Here is an 18508-nt window from a genome sequence, read left to right as displayed (position 1 = left end):
GGCACGAAAAAGAAGGCTGGGAGAATTTGAAACTGTTGCTTTAACACAGGAAAGCAGTCATATGCTCCAAAATAAGATTCCTACAAAAGTGAAGGATCTAGGAAGTTTTACAATACCCTGCTCTATAGGAACTAGGTACACTGGCAGAGCACTTTGTGACTTGGGAGCCAGTATTAATCTAATGCCATTATCTGTATTTAAATAGCTAGGAGTAGGGGAATGCAGACCAACAACAGTCACTTTACAATTAGCTGATAGATCTCATACATATCTTGAAGAAAAAATTGAGGATGTACTGGTGCAGGTTGACAAATTCATCTTCCCAGTAGACTTCATTGTACTAGACTTTGAAGCTGATTAAGAGTATCCATTATACTTAGAAGACATTTCCTAGCAACTGGGAAGACTCTAATAGATGTGCAAAAATGAGAGCTCATCATGCGAGTGAATGATCAGCAAGTCACATTTAATGTACTAGAGGCTATGAAGAACCTTAATGAAGTAGAAGATTTCAATTTCCTAAGTGTTGTGGATTTTGTTGTAGCAGACAGAATAGGCAGATGCTGCAGTAATGAGATCAACAAAGTCACCACCTTTGAAGATTTAGAAGAGGAAGATATTGCAACAAACCAGATAGATTGGAAGGAAGAAAAGCAATCTGATAGGGATAATAGGTTTATTGAGCATCTGAATCTTTCAGACATGGAAGTAAAAACAACTTTACCATATATTGAATCACCTCCTAGTCTTGAATTAAAATTGTTACCTTCACATTTGAAATATGTTTATCTTGGTCAAAACAACATATTCCCTGTAATCATTTCCTCTACTTTGAATGCAGGTCAAGAACTGAGTCTAGTAGATTTGCTTGGAAGATACAGAAGAGCAATTGGATAGACCATGGCAGACATCAAGGGGATAAGCCCATCAATATGCATGCATAAAATCCTGTTAGAAGATTGTCATAGCAATTCGGTGGAGCATCAGAGAAGGTTAAACTCTATTATGAAAGAAGTGGTGAAAAAGGAAATCATCAAATGATTGGATGCTGGAATCATATATTCAATATCAAACAGTTTGTGGGTGAGCCCAGTTCTATGTGTTTCAAAGAAAGGAATGATAACATTGATAGCTAATGAGAGGGATGAACTTATTCCTACAATAACAGTGACTGGATGGAGAGTATGTATGGATTACAGGAAGCTCAACAAAGCCACAAGGAAAGATCACTTCTCACTCCTATTCATAGATCAGATGTTGGACAGACTTGCCGAAAAACAGTACTATTATTTCCTAGATGGGTATTCAGGCTACAACCAAATTACTATACCTCCAGAGGATCAGGAGAGGACTACATTTACTTATCCTTATGGAACATTCGCCTTCAGAAAAATGCCCTTTGGTTTGTGCAATGCTCCAGCAACTTTTCAGAGATGCATAATGTCTATTTTTTATGATATGGTAAAGCAGACTTTAGAAGTTTTCATGGATGACTTCTCAGTTTTTGGGGAGACATACAAAGATTGTTTACACAACTTGGAAAAAGTTCTTAAAAGATGTGAGATGACTAACTTAGTACTCAATTGGGAAAAGTGCCATTTCATGGTGCAAGAAAGAATAGTGTTGGGTCATAAGGTGTCTAAGAAAGGCATTAAGGCAGACAAAGTCAAGATAGAGGTAATAGATAAATTGCCACCTCCCACTTCAATAAAGGGTATTAGAAGTTTTTTGGGTCATGCTGGATTTTACAGAAGATTCATACAGGATTTTTCCAAGGTAGCTAAACCATTATGCTCATTGCTGGAACATGACAAGCTTTTTCACTTTGCCAAAGATTATCTCCAAGCATTTGGAGAATTAAAGAAAGCTCTGACCACTGCACCAGTGGTTATATCTCCAAACTGGACTCTACCATTTGAACTGATGTGTGATGCTAGTGATCATTCTGTGGGAGCAGTATTAGGACAAAGAAAGGATAAGATTTTTCACTCCATCTACTATGCAAGCAAAACTCTTACTCAAACTCAAATCAATTACACCACTACAGAGAAAGTTGCTAGTAGTAGTATTTACTTTTGATAAATTCAGAGCTTACTTGGTGGGTACTAAAGTGACTGTATACACATACCATGCAGGCATCAAATACTTAATTTCAAAGAATGATGCCAAACTAAGATTAATCAGATGGGTCTTATTGCTTCAGGAATTTGATCTGGAAATTAAAGATAGAAAGGAGACTGAGAATCAAGTAGTAGACCACCTGTCACGGCTGGAAGCAGACACAAGGACATTGACAAGGAGGGACATCACTGAAACTTTTCTTGATGAACAGCTATTGGTAGTACAACAAGCACAGATGCTGCAGCAGTCAGGATCTCCATGGTATGCAGATTTTGCTAACTACTTAGTAAGTGGGTTGCTACCACCTGAGCTGAAGTTTCAGGAGAAAAAGAAATTTCTTCATGATGTTAGAAGTTATCAGTGTGATGACCCACATTTATATAAGTTATGCTCAGATAAAGTAATACGAATATGTGCTTCAGAAAGAGAAATTCCCCACATACTGGAGTCATGCCATGCTGCAACATATAGAGGACATTTTGGTGGTCACAGAACAGCTGCTAAAGTTCTGCAATCAGATTATTACTGGCCTACTATTTTTAAAGATGCTTATGAATTTGTTAAATATTGCGACAGGTGTCAAAGTACAGGGAACATAACTAAAAGACATGAAATGCCATTGACCAACATTCTGGAAGTGGAAGTCTTTGATGTCTGGGGAATAGATTTCATGGGACTTTTTCCACTATCCTTTGAGAATTTATATATCCTTATTGTTGTGGATTATGTCTCCAAGTGGGTAGAAACTGCAGCATTACCTACCAATGATGCTAAAACAGTGGTGGTTTTTCTGCATAAAAATATTTTTTCCAGGTTTGGCACTCCTAGAACAATTATTAGTGATGAGGGTACTCATTTTTGCAACAAAGTCTTTGTTGCAGCTATGGTAAAAAATAAAGTCAGACACAAGGTAGCAACAACATATCACCCACAATCCAATGGTCAGGCTGAAGTGTCCAACAGAGAAATTAAAAAGATCTTAGAAAAAGTGGTGAACCCAACAAGGAATGATTGGTCTTTGCAGTTACATGACTCCCTATGAGCCTACAGAACAGTATACAAAATTCCATTTGGCATGTCTCCTTACCGAATTGTTTATGGGAAGGCTTGTCACTTCCCACTAGAGCTAGAGCATAAAGCACACTGGGCACTGAAGCAATTAAATTGGGACATCCATGCTGCAGTAGAGCAAAGGAAACTTCAACTTTGTGAGCTTGATAAATTACGACTATTTTCATATGAAAATGCAAGAATCTATAAAGAGAGGACAAAACACTGGCACGACAAGCATATTCAAAACATGCAATTCAGCCCTGGTCAATTAGTGCTGCTCCACAATATCAGACTAAGATTATTTTCGGGAAAGCTAAATCACGATGGTCTGGACCTTTTAAGCTGTTAAAATTTTATCCTCATGGGGCTGTTGATCTTCTAGATGAACAAACAGGTCAAGAATTTAAAGTTAATGGACACAGGGTTAAGTATTATATACACCCAGCGGTAGATTGTTCCAAGGAGGTCTTACTCCTTAATGAACCTAGCTACTGAGCAGTGAAAGAAGGTCAGGCTGAAGGACCTTAAATCAAGGGCTCAATGGGAGGCAACCCATTGTGGAAACAGCCACCTTAAACCAAGCTTGATCTTCTTTGGTTTTGTTGACGGCTCTTCCTCTCTTCCATTCTATTTAATTTGGTTCTTCAATTCTAGCTATTTAATTTTATCCTTTCATATTATTGACCTCGTTATTTTTGCTATCATTTGATCTCTTTGTTTTTAATTATTTTTAGAATTGGTTTTAGTTTTTGTGGGAAGTATGTGTGGCAATTGAATTCCATTTTGACAAGTGAGGTTGTATGGTGACAGAGTGCAGAGGCAAGCCACGTGTCAGAGGGTATTGGAGTGGAGTATGTAACCGTTGCTAGAGCAAGCAAATGGGTGCTGCAGCAACCAAAATTACCGTTACAGTAAATTAAAAATTGGAGCATCTCACTTACCGTTGGAGATAAATCATGACAGATGGATGCATGGATTTGGATAGAAATTGAAAAAAAAAATCTCTGAGATTAATGCATTAATTTCGCTGGCCTATGTTTGTGGGATATACTCATTATATTCATAATATTTTCTTCCTTAATTTATCTTTATATTCAACTATAAAAGGGAATCACTGTGCGTAGTGACATACGACATTATTCCCCCTCTCCTTCGCAAGCACAACTCTAACAATTCTTACCCTCATCTCTCATTTTACTCTCAGGGACATCATCTTCAATTTGTTACTATTATAGCAATGCCAAGATATAAGAAAATAGCCAACCGCCTCAAAGATCCTTCACGCTTCCAGAGTTACCACGCCGAAGAAAAATATGAAGAATTCATTAAGTCGCATAAGATTTTGGAAGAAAAAGGGTTTCAATTTCCAGAACAACTCACCGGAATTGTGCAAACAATACATAATGCTGCAGCAAAGCGTGGATGGTTAGAGTTTTGCAACCACTCTCGAGACCTTGTGCTACCAGTAGTCAATGCATTTTACGCCAATTTGGTAAGCCCTGATCAGCACAACATTTGGGTAAGAAACACACTTGTTCCATTAGACTCCCGAGTTATAAATGCTTTTTTATAATTTACCTGCTGAAATTAATTGTGAGTATGCCAAGTTGCTTGATAAATTGACCTCAAAAAAATAGAACACCATCTTCATAACTCTTACAACAGAAGGGGCATCATGGGCTAATGAGGAAGGGTGTGTAGTTAATAGGATAGATTTGAAACCTATTGCTAAAGTGTGGGTGAAATTTCTGAAATCGAGGCTTATGCCAACCACTCACACTACTATGGTTTCACAAGAAAGGTTCGTGTTGTTATATGTCATTGTTCGAGGGCTTCCCATAGATGTGGGCAGTATCATCGAAAAAGAAATCAGAGATTGTGCCGTAAAGAATCACAAAACTGCTGCCTTGCTATTCCCTTCACTCATCACTAGCATATGTGTAGTATCTGGTGTTCGTCTTAACGCAAAAGATGATCATGTCAAGAATGATGGTGCCCTTACTGTGTTGTGCAAATTTTAATGTACTCGCAAGTGCACGAATCTATTGTAGAATAGACTAATGGTGACGAGTGTCGATCCCACGAGGAGGTAGATTTTAATTATATGTAGAATTAATTTTGTAAATGGGTGGTTGGAATTGTGGTGGAAGTGATTTAAATTATCTTAAAATTGGAATTGAAATGACGATAATAAATTCTAAAATTGGAATTGCAATGGCGAGAATAAATTGAAGAGAAATCTATTGAAGTGACGTACTTGGGTATCTGGATCCGTATCAACATGCATCATGGGCTAAATAATCCTTATTAATGCCAATTAAATCTTGAGGGGGGAATCCACACCTCATGAACCACACTCTAATCAATATGGTGCTAAGGGCTTATCGTGCCAAATAATAATAACCTTGTACTAGAGAGCCGGTGTAACCAAGGCGGTATCTAGACAAGATTATTATTATTTGTCAATGAAAAGTCAAATCATCCACAAAAATTAGAGGGAAAAGAAAATAAATTCACCAAATAAAGCCCATGACACATGTTGAGACTTCACCTTCAACCCGAGCTTGAAAGAAAATTAGCTACTCAGATTTGAACTAGGGGTAAAATAGGAATTTATTAAAATATGTAGAAAATATAAGATAGAGAAGGAATTACAGAAAACGGAGTCCAAAAATGGATTCAGAGATATCAAATTAGGGGGGAGGCCATTTTTTTATAGATACATGGAGTAAATCATGGCCATCGGATTAAAAACAGTTTGGACGCTCAGGATTGCGCCACGTCATCAGTCAACAGTACGCGGTTTGACCATGCGGATGAACAGTAATACGGTTTGACCTGGGTTGAACAGTGACGCGGTTTGGTTGAAAATAATCTTGTGTGATGCATGTACCGTACGCGAGATTTTTAGTCCACTGATATGCTGTCACGTCACCATCAACAGTACATAAGAATTTTAGTCCAACAGGATCGTGACACCTCATCAGTCAATGCTACATCATCGGTCAATGCCACGTCATCGATCTGTCTATGTAAACAATAACGTAAACAGTACCGTACACGTGAATAATACCGTACATGTGAACAGTGCCATTTTTCCTTTTATGCTCCTCTTAAGGTTTTCGACCGTCCTGAGTTCAAAAGTGATGTTCGTTTTACCGTCTAATCTCTCGTTTATTGTGAAATGACTATAATGCCCCTAAAATACATAAAATACTTAATTAAAATAAAACACACGTAATTAAATCACAAGAAGGTTAAATACATAAAAGTAAGGGTTGTTAGTAAGACTTGAAATGTAAAATGACAGTTTTCTCCTTTATAAATATGCATTTTCTAACACTCAACATACTGCACATACCATTAAGAGAATTGCTGGTGAGAGAGCTGGAACGACAACTAAACCAACTGTTGTAATAGGAGCAAGACGAGCTATTGGTTTAGAACAGACAATCCATGCGCCAAGCACCAGTATAAATCAATGTGCTGAGGCTCAACAGAGGGAAAACGATCAGTTTTGGAGCTATCTACAACACCTGGACAACCAACTACACCAATTTGCTCTTTACATGAAAAGCACTCACCGGAACTTCTTTGATTCGTTGCTCTAGCAGTATAATTTTGACACCAACACGACAGGTGCTCCAGCAGAAGCCAGTAAAGAAGCCACTGCCACAGATGAACCAAAAGAAGAAACTGCAACCGAACCACAAGTAGAGGTAGAATCAGAAGATGTTGAACCATCTGATCAACCTGAGGAAGAAGGTGACGAGTCTGCGACTAACAGCTCACCCACAGAGGCAAAGGACGAGTCTGAGAAAGAACTTGAGGAACCCTCCATCAAGACCCCTTCCAAGACTAGGAAAAGGCACAATATCCAAGAAGAGGAAGATGATGAGCCCCTCATTCCAGTCCTTTCGGGCAAGGGCAAGGGTAAGAAAAAAATAGCAACCTCTCCAGTCTCTAAAAATGACATTGAACAAGTCGATGCAGATCTGGCTGCTTCAGCAGCCAGAGTTACGAATACACCCGCAGAAGCCAAGCAACTACTTGATATCATTACCGCCATCACAGTTGAGGGAAAGATAGCCGATGCATCAACTCCAACTCCTCCACAGCAAACTCCTAGCCAACCTGTTTGTACCAATCCGCGACAATCCAGTAAAAGAAATGGCAGTACATCTAGAGGCATTGCTATAGCAGCCTCGCCACAACCAAAACAGACCAGATAAGTGTCAACCACGCCAGCTGCCCCAGCTGCAACTCCTCTCACCAGCCCAGTGAAGAAAAAGACAGAGACGTTGTCAGCTACTTCCCCACAAGCTTCACCAAAGGGTAAGCTGCGCAGTGCATCTAAGAAGCGCTGAGGTCCTCCTGTCATATTGCAGTAGTACCAACCACAAGGGAAGTATTCCCTTCTTGTTAGTCAATTTATTTCAATTAAAAAAAATTTCTTTCATTATGTTTTTCAATTTGTGTGGTATTTTCTAATGTCTTCCATGTCCTTGTCAAATTGTGTGACTTCGTTGTGTATGCTTGTGAGAACACAACACTTTTCCAGTTTTGGGGGGTTGTGTTTCTGAGTGCAGGTGTTTATGCTTGTGTTGTGTGTTGTGTGAAGCTCTATTATCTAATATTTGTCTATGGATTGAAAACCTAATGAAGATAAATTGAGTGTTATTCAGTATTTGTGACAATGCCAAGTAGAGATAGTTATAGATGGAGGTTAAAATTCTGTCCCGATACTTAGACTTTAGTTGAGTTGTATGAGACTGCTAGAGCAGAGCCAAAAGAGTAGAAAAGATCTTAAGTTTGGGGGGAAAAGCAAGTTTGATTGACTGCGATATCTATGAAATAAACTTTGTTCCAATGGCTCAAGTTGCTGAGTAACCAGATCTGAGTATGTACCCCATATACAGAGTTGTGTTCAAAGGTAACAAGAGTTATGAGCAATGTTGTAGCATTTTTATGTGCTTGTTAAAAAAAAAAAGAGAAAAGTAAGACAATAATACAAGAAAGTCCTCTGTCTAAGGCATTGAGTAGCCAGGTCTGTTCATGAACCCCATGTTCAGCCTTGAGTAAAAGATATCTCTAGATAAGATTATATTACAGATATTGCTACAGCAACTCTGATCTGTGCATGGTTTGAGTAATTGGGTGTCATCATTACAATTTATTGACATTCACATGAAAAATAAATGTTGCAGTGAGGAGGTTGAATACTCTCAAGTTTTCAATCTTAAAATCAGCACAGTTTGATCATGGGAATTTTATGCTACCCCATATATAAATGCAATTTTGTTACTGCTGAATTACATGCAATCTCTTGGTGATGTTATAGCATCTCTGGAATTCAATCAAAGTAGCACACACACACTATGGACAAAAGAAAGCTTAAGTCTAGAATTGATTTACTATGGTCACTTTGCATGATTGGGATTGTGATCTGAAGGTGGAAGAATCCTTGTAAATTTGATAAAAGAGCTAAAGTTGTGTTGCATGATTGTTTGCGTGAAGTGTTAGTATGTTGTCATTACTTGAGGACAAGTAAAAGTTTAAGTTTGGGGGTATGATAACTCTATGAAATGAGAGTCATTATATCAATTCTAGACTTAAATCGAGATCACTTAAAGAGCAAATTAGGTGTTTTTATTACATTTTGGTTAGTTTTTGCATAAACATTCAATTTAGTTGAGTCTTAATAAGTTTTGCTTGATTCAAAGTAATTTGTGCTCAAAACAGGTGCATAATTGTAGGTTTTCATAAATTCTTAATTCATAAAGGGATGCTGAGGCATTAGACCAGCAAGAGGAGGAAATAAGATGGCCGCAAAAGAAGTAAAGCACAATCGGGAACAGTGCAGTGTTGTACCTGTTGTTAGAGCAACCAGTGTTCTAGCAATCTGGGAGCACGGAGGGAGAAAACTTAAGCGCGGGTCAGCTGCAGATTTGCGATCTGCATGTTTCCTAATTTAACTCATGCACATCCACAGACTTTTATTTACCCTAGTTTGCAGTATAAAAGGATGGTGCGCACCACATAAAACGGCGGCAAGGAATTAACATTAGAGAAATCGAGAGGAAAAGAAGAAAACAATCAGAATTCAAGAGAACCAAGTCTACATCAGTGAAGAATCCAGCAGCGTTATTTGGATTCAATCTTCATCATTCTTTACTTGTTCTTTTCTTTACTCTTTGATTGAACCGATGTATTTCATGAACAATATATTGCTGTTTGCTTTTCTCATTCAGAATATGAACTAGATTTGCTTGTAATTGAGTGATAAACAATCTAATGGGTTCTTGACTATTCTTATGTGTTGTTATTATTAATATAACTATTATTTCGGTTGACTACCCATTTAATAGTTCAAGTTAAGATAAAGCAGCAAAAGGGCATATCTTAGCGGATATTATTAGAGTATTACTTTATCTTAATTTAAGTTTCCTGGATTAAGTAATCTTGAATCACATAAGGGCTATACTTTAAGATTTGTGACACACTAGACATAGGTGCTCACCTTGTAGGGTGGAGAGACTAAAGGGTCATATGGCCATATCATAAGTAGATTAGCAACTGGTCATTGCAAATATATTTAAGGGTATGAGAGTTTCAATACGCGACAGCTGAGGATACAGATTAATTATGCCCAGTGCTGCAGCACTTGCCGTAACAACTGGTGTTAACTTGATGAAAAACATTCAGCCTATAAGGAGAGTTTGATCATTCAACTACCATAGTTTCAATTGAATCTTAGACACATTTAATTTAGTTTATTTCATTACGGTATTATTTTACTTTATTCTCTCACAATCATCAATTATGATAGAACCCACTTTACGTTTGTTAACTTTGGACTCAAGTTAGTTTTCAATATTGTGATTGCTATAGCATTTCAAGCAACATCAATCCTTGTGGAGACGATCTTGAATACTCATCACTTTATTACTTGTTGTGTATACTTGCACATTGGCATTAGTAGCATTTGATTACAAAATTTACCAACAATCCCACACCTCTCTCCCAAAGTGTTGCCCACACATACAATCACTCAATTTTGGTATTAAAATAAAATATTACACAAATTTTCCCTCACATAATGTATGTGTTTAAAATAGAACCCCAAAATGCAATTTAATTAAAGAATAACAAGTTATAAGCACAAGAGGGGTTGAATACTCAATAACAAGCTCAATGATAATTATATAATCTATTCTAATTTAAATTTGATTGAGCTTTTTTATAGAGAAGAAAACTAGTCGTTGTTAACTTTCTGAACAATATCATATCTCCGTTAACCTCAATCAATTTGTTGTTCTGACTTGTGCTAAGTAACCGTTATAATGAAATTTGAATTGTCGAATCACTATTTGAAATTGTTGGTTTACTGTTTAATAATGGTTTTCTGTTTAATCCTAGAAGCTCAAATGTTCAAAGTCAACTTGCCGTTTATGAATAATGGTTTGCCGTTTTTGATAAATTTGTTTTTGAAATTTATCGGTTAACCATCTTCTCATTAACGATTAACTGTTAATTTTCAGAAGCTGTTAAAACTCGAACATATGTTATCGGTTTGCCATTTTAAAATTAACGGTTATCCGTTTGTTTTCAAAAACTTGAATTTGTCCAAAACATCGTACAACCTAAGAAATTATCCAAAATTAAAGATTCTAACATTCTTAATCTTGTTTGTTATCATCAAAATCAATGTTATAGATACATTTATGTCAACAATCTTCCCTTTTTTTATGATGACACACCTTGTATTCATATATGTGAATGATTCAAAAATATTAGCTCCCCTTAAGTTTGTTACAAATTTTAAGGGTTGCCAATATAAAAAGTTATACCAATTTTAACCAAATCAAAGACATCCCCTTTTATGTGTGCGTGTATATATACCAATTTTAATAACGCAACTCTTCTTAAATAAAAAGGCAATTTTAACAAGTGCAAAGTTCAAATACATGTATCTTTTTCCCCTTTATTATCAAAATGATAATTTAGTGATCGAGGAAAAGAAATGTAGTGAAAAAAATAAAAAAATAAAAAAATTTTACCCATGTTGTTTATTAAAATGATAATTTAGTGATCGAGGAAAAGAAATGTAGTGAAAAAAAATAAAAAAATAAAAAATTTTTACCCATGTTGTTTATCAAAATGATAATTTAGTGATTGAGGAAAAGAAATGTAGTGAAAAAAAAATAAAAAATAAAATTTTACCCATGTTGTCTCAGTTGAAATTTCAGCAGAATCTCCCCCTAAAAATAAGTATTACCTCAGGAAACATGTTACACCCAAATCATCAAATCAAAATCATTACCAAACCAACACACATATCAACCATATAATCAAATGTCAACCATCAAAGTATGAGTCATTAAAAAAAATAGCCAAGAACACATATATATCTCAAAATATATGAAAAAATCAAGGTGTCATAACAAAATACATATATTGATAAATAAAATATCTAAAAATAAAAACTAATAATGGACTATTGTAGAGGATGTGATGAAGAAGATGGAGGAAGAATGCCAAGAGCAGTGAAGATGCATTACTGGCCATCTAAGAGCTGCTGCTACTGATCAAGAATGCATTGTCGTTAAAGCTAGAAAGCAACAAACTAAGACTGAAGCTATTGCTGCTGCTTAGAAAATGATCAAACCTCGCCTATTAGTTGTTGCAGAAACAAGAGGTGCCTCAGAAACTAGATTGTAATCGGTGTCCATGTCATGTCTCTTATATTCCTCTGGCTCCTTAGCCTGTGCTACTGCAGTTCGTCATGGCTCTTAAGGTCTAGCTCCTAATATAAAATCAAGCAGCTAATCAACAAGATAGATGTCGTTAAGCACTCGCTCATCCTTTAGGACTACAAAGGTGTCATGGTTCTTAAACGAAGTCATCTAAACCCACTCCTCATTTTTTTCTATAAAAGTCTCTCCCCTTTATGACCTTCCCTTCTAACTTCTTGGTTTCTACATAGACTGAATCACTTAAAGGCACTCTAAAATGTCTCAAAATCTTAGTAGGGACACTGCCAAATGGGAGTAACTTAGTAGTGACACTGCCATATAGGAGTAACCTGTTGGCTACTGCCGAAGTAGTTAGCATGTGGCAAAGAATAATATAACTGATAACTCTATGAAATGAGAGTTATCATGAGACTTTTAGTCTTAAATCAAGACTACTTATAAGGTAATTGATGTGTTTTATTACACTTTAATGATAGTTTGTATTACATTCATTTTAGTTTGAGTTTGATAAAGTTTATGTGATTCTTGAATAATTGTATGCCTAAAACATATGCTTAATTGTAGGTAATTGGAAACTTGAATTTTATGGAAAGCATGTTGTTGCAATGGACTTATAAAGGAAAAACCGAGAATGGCAATAGAAGAATTGGAGCAAGTCTGGAACAATGAAGATTTTGTAGCCATTGTTGTAGATACTATTGTCGTAGCAACTCTCGAGCATTGACAAAAAAATCCAAGCAAGATATTCAGAATATTGCGATCTGCAATTTCCTAATTTGAAGATGCGCGCCCTAAAAGTTTTCAGTTACCCTAGTTTACGAATATAAAAAGAGAGATATATGAAAAGAAAAATGGGAGATCGTCAAGTAAGATCAAAACAGAATAGAGACAACAAAGATATATAATTCCCGATCAGAATTCAAGGCTGCACTAGTAGAAGATTTTGCAGAATCGATTGAAATATATTCTTTCTTTTTCTTTTCTTGTTTATTTGTTATTCATTGATCATTGAAGATGTATTCGACGGCTAGAACTTGGTTTTTTATTTACCTTTCACAAATTATGAACTAAATTTATTTGTGGTTGAGTGTTAACCTAGCTTGATGGTTAATTGACTGAATATAGATGCTGCAGCATGTTTGCTATAGCATTTTGCTTTGATAGTATTCATTTAAAGTCATTATTTCAGCTAACCACCCATTTAATAGTACAAGCTATGAAAGAGTCACAAAAGGGTCTATCCTAGTGGAACATATAAGAGCAATACTTGGTCTTGGATTGAGTTTAACTTGAGTCCTAAAAGGGTCATGCTTAATCTAAGATTAGTGATGAACTAGATATAGAGTTCACCTTGTAGGGTAAAGAGAACCTAAACGTGTAATGTTATATCTTATGTTGACATAGCAGTTGGTCACTGTTAGGGTGCATTAAGATATAAGACATTCAACATGCTACCCCTGAGGATAAAATTGGTTTCTACCCAGTGCTGTAGTAGATGCTGCAGCAACTGAACTTGACATGAATAAAACAGTCAAAACCATCAAGAGAGTTTAATCACTCAACTACTCCATTCATATTGATTTAACCTTTGTGTTTAACGTGCAAACTCTATTCATTGCATTTTTTTAATTATTGAGAATTTATTTTACTAAGCTATGTGGTAGTCTTGGTTGTATTGATTTAATTTAGAACATAGATTGCACTGTTGAAATTGTTGTAGTAAGTCTAATAACATTAATCCTTGTGGAGACTATCTTGAATACTCATCATTTTATTACTTGTTGTACACTTGCACATTGACACCATAGCAATTGAAGTAAAAGTAATAACAAATTTTTGGCGCCATTACTGGGGATTGATTGTTTATTTTTTAGTTGTGAAATCCATTTTGACGGTGCTAATCTTTGATTTTATTACTTTGTTAACAAATCACTCTTGCACGCGCAAATATAAACTTGTTAAATTTCAATTTGATCCAGAGATTAAAAGAACTATAAGGAGATTGAGAAGAGAGCAAAGAAATTCAAAAGTTGTTACAGTAATGGATGACTTGTATAACTTAGGAAACTTAGACCCTCACGGACCAATAAAACCTGTCAATGTTCAAAAAGATCAGAACGGGCAAATTAATTAGAGACTACCAGGGAATAATAATATCATCTGCATGGCAGATGATAAAGACAGAGCCATTAGAGATTATACAGTGTTGGAGGTAAGTAATGCTTTTAAACCAGTGATGTTTCAGATGTTGCAAACAATGGGGCAAATTAATGGATTACCATCAGAAGATCCTCATCACCACCTTAAGTTGTTCTTGGAGGTAAGTGATGCTTTTAAAATTGCTAGAGTATCACAAGATGCATTGAGACTAAGACTTTTTCTTTACTCCTTAAGAGATCGAGTAAGAACATGGTTGAACTCTCTACCACCAGACTTCATCACAACATGGAATGACTTAGCTGATAAGTTTTTGATGAAGTACTTCCCACCAACCAAAAATTCAAAATTACAGAATGAGATCACTTTTTTTCATCAGCTGGAAGATGAAAGCTTGTATGAGGCTTGGGAAAGATTTAAGGAGTTGCTCAAGAGATGTTCTCTTCATGGCATTCCTTGCTTTATACAGTTAGAAACCTTCTATAATGGGTTAAACCCAATAAATAGGGCCTTATTATCTGAATCTTACAATTAAGCCTATGAAATTTTGGAGAGAATTGCTAATAACAATTATTAGTGGCCATCAACTAGACAAACTACAGCAAGAGGAGCAGCAGGGATACACAATATGGATGCATTTACAGCATTATCAACCCAAGTAACACCATTGACCAATATGGTGAAAGTTATGACCACTGCTCCAGTAACTGTCAAGCAAGTTGTTGAGATTTCCTGTTTGTACTATTGAGAGGGGCATTTATTTAATGACTGCCCATGGAATCCATCTTCAGTTAATTATGTGGGCAAATTCAATAGACAAAACTAGAACAATCCATATTCTAATACCTACAACCCTGGATGAAGGCAGTATCCAAATTTTTCATAGAACAACCAGAACCAGCATGTTCCAGCACCCAGTGGACAGAACAAACCTACTCAGCCACCTGCTTTTCATCAGCAAAATTAAGGGCAAAGAAACACAAGTAATGATCAATTTAGTTCCTTGGAAATACTAATTAAAGAGCACATTGTGAAGAATGAAGCAGTTGTCCAAAGTCAAACTATGTTCTTGAGAAATTTAGAAAATCAAATTGGACAGCTTGCTACAACATTAAGTAACAGACCTCAGGGAAGTTTACCTAACAACACAAAAGATCCAAAGAGAAATGGTAAGGAACATTGTAAGGTGATCAACTTAAGGTCTGGGAAGGGTGTTGATAATCTTGTTGGTATGCCAAGAAAAATGATGGAACATATTTCACCTCCCGAGGAACTTTAAGTTGAAAAAGAGTTGCAACAACCCAGTTATCAAAACACTAGTGAAAGTAGCCAGGCTATAGCAACCACAGGAAAAAATCCCTCAATACCTATTGAAGCAGAAGTTGTAATACCAGCAGTAACAACCTAGAGTCAATCAAAAGAATAGCAACTTGCATCTCCTGTTACAATGCAACAGTGTAGGCATCCACCATCTTTCCCACAAAGATTCCATAAACAAAGACAAGATAAGTAGTTTAGCAAATTCTTGGAAGTGTTAAAACAATTGCATATCAACATTCCCTTTGTGGAAGCTTTAGAACAAATGTCCAATTATGTAAAATTCTTGAAGGGTATTTTGGCAAGAAAGAGAAGGCTTAGAGAATTTGAAAGTGTTTCTCTAACACAAGAATGCAGCCATATGCTTCAGAATAAGATTCCTCAAAAATCCAGGAAGCTTCACAATACCATGTTCTATTGGAATTAGGTACAATGGTATAGCACTTTGTGACTTAGGAGCAAGCATCAATCTCATGCTCTTATCTATATTTAAGCAATTAGGAGTTGGTGAATGCAGACCAACAACAGTCACTTTACAACTTACTGACAGATCTCATGCATACCCTGAGGGTAAGATTGAAGATGTCTTAGTAAATGTAGACAAATTCATTTTTCCAGTGGATTTTATTGTTTTAGATTTTAAGACAGACAAGGAAGTACCAATTATACTTGATAGACATTTCCTAGCAACAGGGAAGACACTAATAGATGTGTAGAAATGAGAGTTAACCATAAGGGTGAATGATAAACAAGTCACATTCAATGTGCTGGAAGCTATGAAAAGTCCTGATGAAGTTGAAGAATGTAATTTTTGGATCGTTATAGACTTTGTTGTGACAAAAAGAATAGACAGCTGCTGCAGTAAAGAAGAAATCAGAGCTGCTACTTTTGAAGAACTTAAAGAAGAGGATACTGCAGCAACCCAGATAGCATGGTTAGGAGAAAAGCAATCTGTAAGACATGACTGACACTTTGAATCTCTAGTTCTTGCAAACAGGGAAGTAAAACCAACAGTTTCATCGATTGAATCACCTCCTATTTTAGAATTGAAACTTTTACCTTCTCACTTGAAATATGTTTATCTTGGCAAAAATAATACACTTCCTGTAATCATTTGATCTTCTTTAAATACATATCAAGAAAGGAGCTTGGTAGAAGTGCTGGAGAAATACAAAAAGGCAATTGGATGGACTATGGCAACATTAAAGGAATCAGCCCATCCATATGCATGCACAAAATTATGCTGGATGACTATTACAACAATTCAGTAGAGCAACAAATGAGACTAAACCCTATCATGAAGGAAGTTGTGAAAAAAGAGATCATCAAGTGGTTGGATACTAGGATCATATACCCGATATCTGACAGTTCTTGAGTGAGCCCAGTACAATGTGTTCCAAAGAAAAGTTGAGTAATTATTGTAGCAAATGAGAAAAATGAGTTTATTCCCACAAGAACAGTAACAGGATGGAGAGTATGTATGAATTATAAGAAACTTAACAAAGCCACAAAGAATGATCACTTCCCATTGTCATTTATAGATCATATGCTGGACAGACTTGCTGGAAACATTATTACTGCTTCTTAGATGGGTATTCAGGCTACAACCAGATTGCTATAGCACCAGAGAACCAGGAGAAGACCACATTCACCTGCCCTTATGGGACTTTTACTTTCAGAACAATGTCATTTAGTCTATGCAATGCTCCAGCAACATTCCAGAGGTGCATGTGTCCATCTTTTCAGATATGGTTGAGCAAACATTGGAAGTTTTCATAGATGTTTTCTCGGTCTTTAGAAGTTTCTTAAGACATACGGGGTTCTATAGAAGGTTTATCAAAGATTTTTCCAAAATAACTAAACATTTATGTATGCTGCTGGAACATAACAGGCCTTTTAATTTTGATGAAGATTGTTTCAAAGCCTTTAGTGAGTTAAAGAAAGCTCTAGTAACAGCACCAGTTGTTATAGCACCAAATTAGAGTCTACATTTTGAACTGATGTGTGATGCTAGTGACCATTCTGTTGGAGCAGTGCTGGGGTAGAGAAAGAACAAGATTTTTCATCCCATCTGTATCAGTTTACTGTGTTCCTGAAACACCAACACTCGGATTTACCAAACTCTCTGTTGCAACAGTTCAACTTTAAAAACCCAAACAGCTGAGAGTGAGGAGCTACAACAGAACCAGATAGTGAAGCTGAGCCAGACAAGGAGGATTAGCCAGTACCAGCAAAAGCAGAGGGTCCTGAGTCAGAAGCCTACAGCTCCACAGAAAATAAGGAAAAAATGGATTCAAGGTATATTAAAGTTGAGCAATCAAATATCCCACCCCCTAGGCGAAGACGAACGCACACCATTGGAGATTAGGATGATGATGAAGCTGAGGAGGAACCACCAGTCCCAGTCCCCTCTCATAAGGGCAAAGAAAAAGTGAAAAGTGAAGAGGATTCTGAGGATGTTTCAGCAGACATCGATGCAGAGTTAGAAGCAGATGCTAAAAGGGTCAGTCAGACACTTGTAGGAAAGAAGCTCCTCTTGGACATTATTGCTGAAATAACTGTTGAGGAAGCTACTGCAGCAAAATCTGCCTTAGCTGCAACCCTCCAACCTCCAGTTAAATCTCTTTCCACCACCACTAAGACAACCGGTAAACGCAAAGGGGCCACCTCTGGAGGTGCCGCAGCACCAGAAGAACCAGAGCATAAACGCACAAGATCCACTCAGTCCACCCCTACTGCCACCGTTGGTATTCCTCAATAAGTCCAACACCATGCCAGAAGAAACAGAAGTCTGCAGCCACACCACAAGGTTCTCTTAAAGATCGTTTGAGGAGTGCCGCGAAAAAGAAATGAATCTTATGTTGCAGCAAAATAAAATACACCAGGGGAGTCCCCCTTACTAGCTCAATTTACTTTTTTTCCTTTCTAAAACTTTTCTTTTCAGTTTTCATATTTTTTTTTTACCACCACTTGCATGTGTAGTTTGATTGTTTTTGCGTGCTTGTGAGGACACAGCACCTTTCAAGTTTGAGGGGATTGTGCTAAGTTATATTATTGTGTTTAGAGTATATACTTGCATTGTGTGTTTTGTATGGTATCTAGCT

The 18508-nt window shown here is 36.6% G+C and overlaps 1 non-coding gene across 1 annotated transcript; it reads right to left on the bottom strand.

The window, feature by feature from the left end:
* Positions 1 to 14432: 14432 nt before the first annotated feature.
* Positions 14433 to 14540, bottom strand: LOC112499121 (small nucleolar RNA R71). Its single transcript, XR_003066644.1, has one exon. It is a non-coding gene; the product is annotated as a small nucleolar RNA R71 (small nucleolar RNA).
* Positions 14541 to 18508: the final 3968 nt, after the last annotated feature.

The sequence above is a fragment of the Citrus sinensis genome, chromosome 4 (assembly GCF_022201045.2).
Source record: "Citrus sinensis cultivar Valencia sweet orange chromosome 4, DVS_A1.0, whole genome shotgun sequence".
Lineage (NCBI taxonomy): Eukaryota > Viridiplantae > Streptophyta > Magnoliopsida > Sapindales > Rutaceae > Citrus > Citrus sinensis.
The sequence above is the reverse complement of the archived record's forward strand: the minus strand, read 5'-3'. Positions and strand labels throughout refer to the sequence as shown.